Consider the following 11,361-nt stretch of genomic DNA (forward strand, 5'->3'; position numbering starts at 1 on the left):
TTTTTGTTTGTGCTGCGTTGGGCTTTAAAATATCAGAAATTGAATTATAGACGATGACGTCACCAGCCCCCCCACATGCTCCAAATTCACCCAAAATAGACGCAATCGTTTGTGCTCCGTTTGTGCTGGTTTGTGCTGTAAAAAGTTTCGTTTGAGCTGCTTCGGTTTTTTAGATATTAAAATAATATTATGTGGTCATTCTGAGGTCACTCAGCCCCCCACATGCTCCGAATTCACCCAAAATAGTCTTGTTCGTTTGTGCTCCGTTCGTGCTGGTTTGTGCCGTTAAAATTTTGTGCTGCATGCGTTGGGTTTTAAAATATCAGAAATTAAATCAAATTAAATGTTGATATTTATTAGGCCTATTACAAGGCAGATTGAATAAAATGGATCAATCAATGGTCACAAGATCAAAAATAGTTATAGACAGCTCTGTATTTTTGTGTGAAGTTGTCAGTAGCCTAGCCTATGATGTAGGAGCATTTTATTTCGGGTTTGTCATTTATTCAATCTCTAAAATGTTAGATGCAAATAAAGATGATTTAATAGAACATCAACTTCTTATCAGTGTTTTTGTTGTCCCTGTAGTGTTTATTAAACACGTCATGTTGTTCAGACATTATGTCAGACTCTTTTTTTTCTGCCACTCTCTTTCTCTCTGAGCAAAATGGATTTGTGCGCGTGTGCCATCAAGTCGTAGTTTAATGTAACTTCAGCATTTTTGGGCAAGAGAACAGCAAAACTATCCTCGAGGTGAGCACACTTTTAAAGTAGAATTGACGAAGACGTTCTGTCATCACATAATTTGCTCAATAAACAATTATCTTCACTTCAGTCTCTCCTGATTGTATTTTATTTTTATTTTTACGAGTCTCATCTGCTACACTTCACTGCCACCACTAGGGACAAGTGACACTTCTGTTCAAGAATGCTCTTGTATAAAATGGTGTAGAGTTAGTGGAGAAAAGGTCGATATAAATCAAACTACAAAAGTAGTTACTAATCCAAAGTTCTGGCCAATATAAGTATACATTGTTTTAAAACTGTCAGTTACAATATTAATAGCTTCAAGAATAATTGTACAACATTCAAGAGAGCTAAGCCTTGTTATTGAACAGAAACCTCATTAATAACACTTATATTACTAATTTAGCTATGAAATGCTGATTACAGTTGCACAAAGTTGCCTTTTAGAATTAAAAAACGATCATGGGTCACATGTGCAACTGTATTTAACATTTCATAGCTAAGTTAGTGATATTAGTGTTAGCAATGAGTTTTCGGTTCAATAAACACTGACAATCTAGGGGTCAACATTGCCAAATTTGTCCTAATATAAGATATATTATCCATCTACATTATCCTTACTATATTATAGTATCCTTATATTCAGACCAATACAGTAATATATTAAAACAAATTTATGCTGTACATGATATTTTTGGAGTCAGGATAATTGAGGGTAATTATGTTTTGCTTATGCCAGATGCCCAAGAAACCAGCAGTCGACAGGGATTCCATTTTCACAGTCCTGTGTTCATCAAAAGAGGCCATAGTCCAAAAAGGTAACATAGCTACTCCTAATCAGAGCATCTGGACAGAGCTTAGTAAACAGCTAGACAACAAGATCACTGCAAAGGCACTATACACTTTTGTTAAATTAAACAGACACAACATCTGGAATGCTTTAGGGTTTACACATGAAAGTGATCATGAAACAAGTGGCAGTAGTGATGACACTGATTTTGAGCCAGGGTCCCTTTCCTCCAGTCCAAAAGATTGCTGCACTTTTGATTTTGAAGTTCCATTTCAGAAATGGATTGAATTTATGCCTGAAACAGTAACATACAAAAACAAGTTCTCTAAAACAAAAAAAAGGAAATACACAATTTTGAAGCCTGGTGTCTGGACGCATGTGATAAATCATCACATATGGCAAGAAGTGAAATGCCCCTGCACATTTGCTTTTAAAAGAGCCAAGGTCTATCCATCAGTCACAGACAAATATATTGTAATCAGAGGCAACTGTAAGGAGTGTCGTGGTCACATTCACATAAAATGTGACAAAAAGTCTGAAATAAACATCACAATGATGTTCAGGTGTTCACTTAAAAACACTGATGACTCCCTGCATACTGGCTGTTCCAAGCGTGCGATGTCTGGTAACTTGCGTGTGCAGATATCCAAAGAACTGTGTGAGGGTAGAAAGGAACCCCATGTATGGAGGGCATCAGAGGCAACAAAGCTGATGGATTTTGGAGATCCTGAGCCAAGTCATCTGCCTAATTTGGCCACCCTGCGCAAAGCAAAGCAGGAGAGAAATGATTTAGAATTAGGCGACAAGGATCCTATTCTGTCATTGCAGATGTTAAAATACAGTGCACCTCACAGTGGTAGCATTAAAGACATTGGACTAGACAAGTTTTTCTGTCACTATTGGAGTCAAACACAAATGTATATGTACAAGACATTATCAAAGACATCTACTAACCCCACTGTGAGTTTTGATGCAACTGGCTCAGTGGTGAGGAAACTACAGAGACCAAATGGCAAGTCTGGCCATATATTCCTATATCAGGGCGTTGTGGCAGGGGGTGAGAGCTCAAGTGTCCCAGTGGTGCAAATGCTGTCAGAGAGACATGATGTTAATGCCATAACACATTGGCTGACAGAATGGATACGCGCAGGTGCACCTACTCCAAAAGAGGTTGTGAGTGACTTTTCTCTGGCTTTGCTCGGAGCTTTGGTCAAGGCTTTTACTCCTCATCCTGATCTTAAGACCTACATCAATGAGTGTTGTGGTGTCTTACTCGGTAGACAGTCAGCAAAAATCCCACCTTGTTTTGTGCGGGTTGATGTTGCACACTGCATCAAGATGATCTGCCGGTGGGACTGCTTGAAAAAAAACACACATCGCATTAAAGATTTCTTTGTTAGGTCAATAGCTCATCTTCTCATGTCACAATCCATGGACGATGCAAGAGAGCTACTAAGATGTATTACTATTGTGGCTCTCAGCGAAACAGAGGGCAGTGACAGCTCTGGAGCCCCCCTCATTTCAGAAAGGTGCAAGAAATACCTAAAAGCCCGAATTGCAGAAGAGTGTGTCATCATTCCAGATGTAGAGGGTGCGGACCTGGAAGAAGTGGATCCATGTGACCAAACACAGACAGACCTGCAGCAGTGGGTAACAGATATATGTGAGGAGAGCAGGTCACTTGCCACATCTAATGGTGATCATGACAATATGCACTTCCTTCCTGAGATTATTCCCAATATAATCTGGCTTGCAAATTACTTACCTCTCTGGACAGGGGTAATGATCCCTCACTTCCGGAGCTCCAAAATCACCGCAAGTTCAGCCAATGTCGAAGCAGAGTTTAAAAACATCAAACGCGGCCTTTTCAAGCATGAACACTTGCCTATTCGAGTGGATCGATTCATTGCTCGACATCTGTCCTTCATTGAAGGCAACATGCGTATTTTTTCTGCAAAACAAAAGAGTGTGGAAAAAGGTGAAGAGGATGAGGCTGTTGCGACAGTGATCGACACGTGAATCAATCCACTACCCACCTCAACCTCCAGTGTAGATGAAAGGCCAGAGATGGATGCTTCCTGCTCTGGGAAGTCTGACACCGTCACAGACATCCATCCAACAGATGAAGAAGCTGTTGAAAACTGGAGAGGCTTAGCAGTTCCACCCAAAAAGAGGAAGAGGAGTTCATACCTCTCTCCTTGTCCTGAATGGCTCCATGCAGATCCATCTGTGAGAGGGAAAAGACTCAAAGTGGACCTGTTGAAAAATGGAAACAATCAACAGCCTGTTAAACTCAGGAAATCAAGTCCTAAATCAATCCGAAATCAATCTCTGTGCTGAACACATGTGCATTTGATGCTTTTTGTCAATGCTTATGTTGTGCTTACTGTGATAGTGTCACTTTTGAAAATATTGTTTGCAATGAGGATTCCAACAACCTCCTCCAGCTAGTGAAATCCATCACCACAAAAGGTCTGAATGCACAGGCCTACGTACAGAGGGCAGAGCTGCTGAGTGAAATATTCAAAGCTGTCCGACTAAAGTCTGGTGCTCTCCAAATCGATGCACAATGCCACATCTCCACTATCATTGAAAAGTCAATGACAAAACGCACTTGCGTTTCATTAACAAAACAGTGCTCTTCACAGTATTGTTGTCTCAGCAAACAAGTCACAAGGGAAATTGCATTTGTTTGTACTTCTGTTGCTGTACTGCAGGCTTCTGGCATGGCTCATCTTCAGACCGCGGTGGAAGAAGGCCTTGACCTTCCGGAGTCCCCCTGCCTCAGGCCGATCCAAAGTCCGTCACAGTGTCCCTCTGCAATCAAGACAGATACCTCAGAAAAAGTGCTCTGTGCAGGGAAGGTTTCTCACAGTTACAGTCTGGGAGAACTTATGTGGATTGACACTGACCTGGGAAGCAACTCCACAGAATTTCCTTTGAGTGAATTTCCCTCCAATCTGATGCTCCAGGGAAAGAGATTTACTTTACGGGCAGTCATTGCTTTTAGAGGAGGCTTAACCCAGGATGCTCTTGGACATTATGTGGCCTATTGCAGGAGGTCTCCATGTGTCTGGGAGATGTATGACGACCTGAGAAGTGGAGTGACAGGAGCGTCAGGTAAAAACAAAATATGCCCACATGCTGTATTATACACAAAAGACTGATTGCACTATTTATATTTAATTTCACAAGTTAAATTATTTTTGTTGAACTTTTTCTATGCCACACACCCTTGTTTTCCTACTCCTGTTAGGAGAAGTAGTGTGCTATTTTATGGAAGTTTGCACTCAAGTCTATTATTTTGTGTGGTATCTTTGGTTTGAAGACAGATTGTAACTTGTCAGTATTAAGTGTTTTTAAGTTTAAGTTTTTAAAGTTTTTTTTTTTTTGTTAATGGATGTTCGATAGTACATAATTAAATTAAAAAAGTTAAATCATAACCTAAGTGAATATTGTGATTTGGTTTGCCAATTCTTTAGGTCTTACCTTGTTACTTCAATTAGTTAAAAAAAGTGGGCTGGTGCACCGTCTATAATTCTCTCTCATTCAGTGTCTCTCCCATTCAGTTAGTTGTGCACAAACGGAGCACAAACGAACGAGTCTGTTTTGGGTGAATTCGGACGTCATCAACAATAATTCAATTTCTGATATTTTAAAGCCTAACGCACACAGCACAAACGAAAATTTTAACGGCACAAACCAGCACAAACGGAGCACAAACAAACGAGACTATTTTGGGTGAATTTGGAGCATGTGGGAGGGCTGGTGACGTCATCAACAATAATTTAATGTATAACATTTTAAAACCCAACGCAGCACAAACAAAATTTTTACCGGCACAAACCAGCACAAACGAAGCACAAACGAACAAGACAATTTTGGGTGAATTCGGAGCATGTGGGGGGCTGAGTGACCTCAGAATGACCACATAATATTATTTTAATATCTAAAAAACCGAAGCAGCACAAACCAGCACAAACGGAGCACAAACGATTGTGTCTATTTTGGGTGAATTTGGAGCATGGTGACGTCATCTTCTATAATTCAATTTCTGATATTTTAAAGCCCGACGCAGCACAAACGAAAATTTTACCGGCACAAACCAGCACAAACGAAGCATAAACGAACGAGACTATTTTGGGTGAATTTGGAGCATGTCAGGGGGCTGAGTGACCTCAGAATGACCTAAAAATATAATTTTAATATCTAAAAAACCGAAACAGCACAAACGAAACTTTTTACAGCACAAACCAGCACAAACGGAGCACAAACGATTGAGCATAGTTTGACGACGTTTTGCGTTGGGTGGGGGGCCAACTTCACGCAGGTGCTGCAAAGTGCTGTTGTTATCTTTGTTTTTACAAAAGATTTTCTGCTAATAATATTATTATCCATGTGGAGACATGTCCCGGGACACTACACACACACACACACACACACAAGCGCGCATACACAAACACACACACACACACACACACACACACACAACCCACCCAGCAAAAACTCGTCGAAAAGACGACATTACTAGACGTCTAAACAACGTTAAAATTTGGTTGAAAAGTGAAAAGCCGTCTTTTTCAGGTCATTGAAAAGACGCCAATAAAATGACGTCCCAATCGTGTCTAAATTAGGTTGTAAAGAGAGTTGAAAAGACGTCTTTTTCAGGCCTAATTTCAACCGTGAATTCATGATTATATTTAATATTCATAATAAGAAAATTTACAAAAGAGTAGCAAACCATTTATTGACACACCAAATACATCTTTCACATAAAAAACACTTTCCTGATCACATCTTAAGCCTGCATTTGATCAAGCATACCCTAAAAATCAGTTATATTGTGAAATATTACTACATTAAAAATAACTTTTCATAAATATACATGTAAATATATAAAGTGTGTAATTTATTCCTGATGCAAAGCTGAATTTTCAGCATCATTACTTCAGTCTTCAGTGTCACATGATCCTTCAGAATTCATTATAATATGATGATTTGATTCTCAAGAAACATTTATGATTATTATCAGTTGTACGGCTTCATATTTTTGTGGAAACTATGATACAGTTTTCAGTATTCTTTGAATAGAACTTTCAAAAGAGCGACATTTATTTGAAACTTTTTTTTTTAAACAATTTAAAAGTTTTTACTGTGACTTTTGATCAAATTAATCTATCTTTTCTGTATAAACATTTTTTCAAAACAATAAATCTTTAAAATATTGAAAATGCCAGAGCTATCTCCAGAAAATTTTTCTGAAACCTGTTTAATATTTTATCAATTTTCATGAAGTTCCCCAGCAAACAAAACTCTGGGTCAACCGGTAATGAAATTTGCATAATCTTAAAGTCAATCCAGAAATCTCGTACTTTTACACACAACCAAGTACAGTGTAGGAAGGAGCCCATCTCTATTGTACAGCGGAAGCATGCATCAGATAGCTCAGGTTTGAACTTATGAATCTTCTCCAGAGTTAAATACAACTGATGGAGGAAATTATAGTGGATAAGTCTGTACCGTGCATTAATAGTGGCAGATAAACTGTCTTTACACAACTCCGACCAAAGTTGGTCTTCAGTTGTGGTATTTAAGTCTGATTCCCACTTTCCTTTAGACCTATACAAATCAGGTTTAGGACATTCAGATATCAGCAAAGAAAAAAGTTTACATGGTCCACTTTCTTGCATCAATTTCTCCATTTCCGTGAGGTTGGGCAGAGTCATGCTGTCGTTCAAAGTGCTCCTCAAAAAGGATTGCAATTGAAGGTAACAAAAGAAAGTATTGCTGGGCAGGTTATATTTCCTTCTTAATTGTTCAAAGGACATGAAAAGTCCATCCTCATAACAATCCTCCAATGTATGAATTCCACTGTGATGCCATGCCTCCAGGATCTTGTTATTTACAGTCATTGGGATAAGTTCGTTTCGGTTTAAAGGTGACTTTGGTGACAGTCTTATCTCCTTGGCGATGGTCTTACAGTATGTACATCATACCAAAGTTTAATAAGGTGTAACAGAATTGGATTATCAGTTTTTCTTGATAAAATTCGGTAGTTATATTTGTACACAAATTCGCTGAAGGAGTTATCTTTCAAGGAGTGAAATGCAATATAAACCCAGGATGGAATTGTATCTTTCTAAAATTGGGTAATTGTAGTCTCCCTGACTGATAGTCCCATGTTAATTTCTCCAAAGATATCCTTAATATAATAATAATAATAATAATACGTTTATTTTATATAGCGCCTTTCTCAAACCCAAGGTCGCTTTACATAGTAGGAAGGAAAGGAAACACAACAACAAACAACCAAAACAATACAACAAAGACAAGTTATCTGTATGAAGCTATGAGTTGGGTGTGGAGAAGTGATCATTAAACAAAAAGGTCTTGAGATGTGCTTTAAAGAAGGGAAGAGAAGGACAGTCACGAAGAGGTTGTGGGAGGCGGTTCCAGAGTTTGGGGGCCAAGGCACTGAAGGACCTGCCACCCAGGGTGGAGAGTCTGGAGCGGGGGATAGCCAAGAGATTTTGGTCAGAGGATCTGAGTGAGCAGGAAGGAGTGTAAGGGATCAGGAGGTCGCGGATGTAGGGGGGAGCAAGGTTGTGGAGTGCTTTGAAGGTGAGTAGTAGCACTTTGTATTTGATCCGGGACGGAACTGGTAGCCAGTGGAGTTGGTGGAGAATGGGGGTGATGTGTGCTGATCGTCTGGTATGGGTGAGGAGCCTCCCCCATATCCTTGGTACCTTGTTGTTCCAAATGAACTGTCTTACATTTTTATTAAGAGTTTTGAAAAAGTTTTGGGGTAATGGAATAGGCAATGATTGAAAAAGATACTGTAATCTTGGTAGAATGTTCATTTTAATGCAATTAATTCTCCCGATCAAAGTGATGGGGAGACTAATCCATCTGCGTAGATCTTCCACAATTTTTTTAAGTAGTGGACAATAATTCAATCTATAAAGATTTTTTAAGTTATTATCCACAACTATACCGAGATATTTTATTCCAGTTGGGGCCCATTTGAATGCGGATGCACCTTGATACGCATGATAATTAAATGTTGTTAAGGGGATTATTTCACTTTTATCATAGTTTACTTTGTATCCTGAAACAGTACTATAGGTGTCTAATAAATCCTGTAATCGAGTGAGAGAGTGAGAAGGGTCTGTTAAATATAAAAGAACATCATCAGCTAATAAATTAATTTTATGGGTTATCTGTCCAACCTTGAAGCCCTTTATATCAGGGTCCCTTCTAATTGCTTCCGCCAAAGGTTCAATGGCTAAGGCAAACAGACTCGGAGACAGCGGGCATCCCTGTCTACTGGATCTATGTAACGAAAATGGGGATGAAATTTGTCCATTAGTAGTAATCTTTGCTTTGGGGTTATAATATAGGGTTCTCACCCAGTTAATAAATGTATGTCCAAAACCAAATTGAGTTAAAGCGACAACAGCCTAATAAATCACTAGCAGCATTAGTATCAGTGATACTGCCGCTTGTATCATTAATGTTAATCAAACAAGTCAAAGAGAATATAACTTTGTACTCGACTGAATAACTTCAGTAGCTTTAATAAGAATCAATGTATATTTAATTCATACAGTGAAGTCAATGTAGTGCTTCTTTAATGCCACTGTTAAATACACATACTGTAGCTCAAAAAAATAAAGCATTGTTTATTTCATTATTCACAATTATTCATTACCCTATTATCCTACATTGCACATATACAGCTCTAATTTGAAACTTGTGCAACTACTTAATTATGCTCTACATTTTGTGCATTTCAAGGCCAGTGTGTCTGTCAAGCTCAGATGAGGAACTCGGTGGTGCTCGGCACGATCATCCATCCAGTGTGCCTTTACCTCCCCCAGTTCCAGAGAACCTCCAACCGCAGGCTCCCCACTCACTCAAGACCCGTCCATTTATTCAGCCCTCTCCACCTTTAATGGCTGTTACACCAGACCGCCCCAGTAGAGTTCTACAAGGTGCTAGTTCTTCATTTAGAGATGGCATTTTTGCACGTCTCCTAACCGTCCTGGAGGAAATCAAGGAGATGCAGAGGGCTCATGGGAGGATGATACAATCACTCCTCACACAACGGGATCCAAGTACAGTTTTAGCACTTCCAGAAGATATTGTTTTCCCCCAAAGGATGGTCTCGGACATTGATGCAATGGAGCAAAAATTGGCAGAACCCAAAAATTGGCAGAAGGGGTATGTTCTAATATGACCATTTAGCAGATTCACAGGGCTGATTGTTAACGTTTTTGCATGTACAGTACTGTGCAAAAGTATTAGGCCACCACCAGCTTTGTTGTTTTAGCAAAGTTTTAATTACCATCCATATTTATTTTTCGGTTTCTTTAAGATATAAACAGAAAGTACAGGAAATATGTACACAAAATAAGAACAAAAAGGCTTTTTCAGGCAAAAGTCAGTATTTTGTGTAATCTCTCTTTGCACTGAGCACATCTCATACCTCTTTTGGGGAGACTGTCCTTAAGTTTTCTGAAGTAATCGTCTGGCATATTATACCTAGGCTTCTTTCTGCACTTCCCAGAGTTCATCTTTAGATTTAGGCTGTATTTTATTTATTTCTGTCTAGGTGAGCCCATACTGCCTCTATAAATTCAGGTCTGGATAATGTTTTGTAAGGCCTAGAAAAAAAAAGTTTGGTTCCGGTTGGTTGTCAGTTGAGGTCATGGGTCGGTAGGGATTTTTTTTTTTTTTTTTTCTCCAGTGGCAGTTTTACACACACACACACGCGCGCTGATTTTAAATGTGTGTACCGGTACTTTTTTCTACTAAAAACCAGACATCTCAAGCAATGTTTCATCTAATATCTTTAATAGTATTAACCTCAATACAAATCTTCTCAGAAAATCTTCAAAATAAAATGTAACAATTCAAACCGTTGAACTTAAGGAAACTTATGGCAGCCATTGACTCTGCTCACTTTTGCTTCCCGTATGGTCTGGCCACAATGTGCTTCTTGCCAGCTTCAATACAAACTTGGTAGCAGGGTAAGACAGTTTTGAATTTTTCCAACAGTGATGGCAAGGTGTTGCCTTGAGGCTCACCACAGTGTGCACATAGATCTTGCCTCCCAAAAGATGCACGGTAGTAGGCCAGCTCTATGGGATCCCCACATGAGAGAGCCAGCCTGACCTGGACAGTTGATGCAAGAACATGTTTAATAATTATCACGTTACACATGTCCATCATTGCAAAAGAAAGAATAATATGTTGATATGGACTAGGCTAAAGTTACGCTACTGTATTTGATATTACTAATTTACGCGGGCGAATCAAACTTTTACGACAGTGATTCTGTATTCCCGTTTAAAGTCTGTTGTTGCCATAGACACGCAAAACGCACACACACACACAAAAAGCCTTCGCGGGAGTTTGACAGGCGATCTCATAGTAGATTAACATGGAGGATTTGAACTTGAAAAACGGAGTGTACAGACATCTTTTTGTAGTCAAACAACATTCTTTGTTATGTTCATTTATGTGGTTCATTTGATTTTGATGCTATAAATTAACTAGAAGCAAGAGACGATCAGTTAGTTTTAACTGATGATCTAACTTAATGATGATCTGTTCGACACATTCAAGAGCCACAAAACGGTATTTATTGTTTACATTTCTTTAAAAAATGACCACATTTGAAAGGTGAAATAACCAAATGAGACTTTGTTTCATATTAAAAGTAAGCTGGTAATGTTAACTATGTCCTGTCTGTCAGCATGTTGTCAGTGCCCTCTCTGTTCCGCGATATATTGTTGACTTCCTTTCCCATTCTGACATTC

General features: G+C 38.9%; 1 long non-coding RNA gene across 1 annotated transcript; it reads right to left on the reverse strand.

The window, feature by feature from the left end:
• Window positions 1-2,214: 2,214 nt before the first annotated feature.
• LOC311289885 lies at window positions 2,215-3,793 on the reverse strand. The gene is made up of 5 exons (XR_014627233.1): window positions 3,728-3,793; window positions 3,303-3,488; window positions 3,080-3,175; window positions 2,492-2,895; window positions 2,215-2,296 (listed from the first exon to the last, which is right to left on the reverse strand). It is a non-coding gene; the product is annotated as an uncharacterized lncRNA (long non-coding RNA).
• Between the last annotated feature and the right edge of the window lie 7,568 nt (window positions 3,794-11,361).

This window comes from Rutilus rutilus (genome assembly GCF_951802725.1).
Source record: "Rutilus rutilus genome assembly, chromosome: 4".
In the NCBI taxonomy this organism is placed as follows: Eukaryota; Metazoa; Chordata; class Actinopteri; order Cypriniformes; family Leuciscidae; genus Rutilus; species Rutilus rutilus.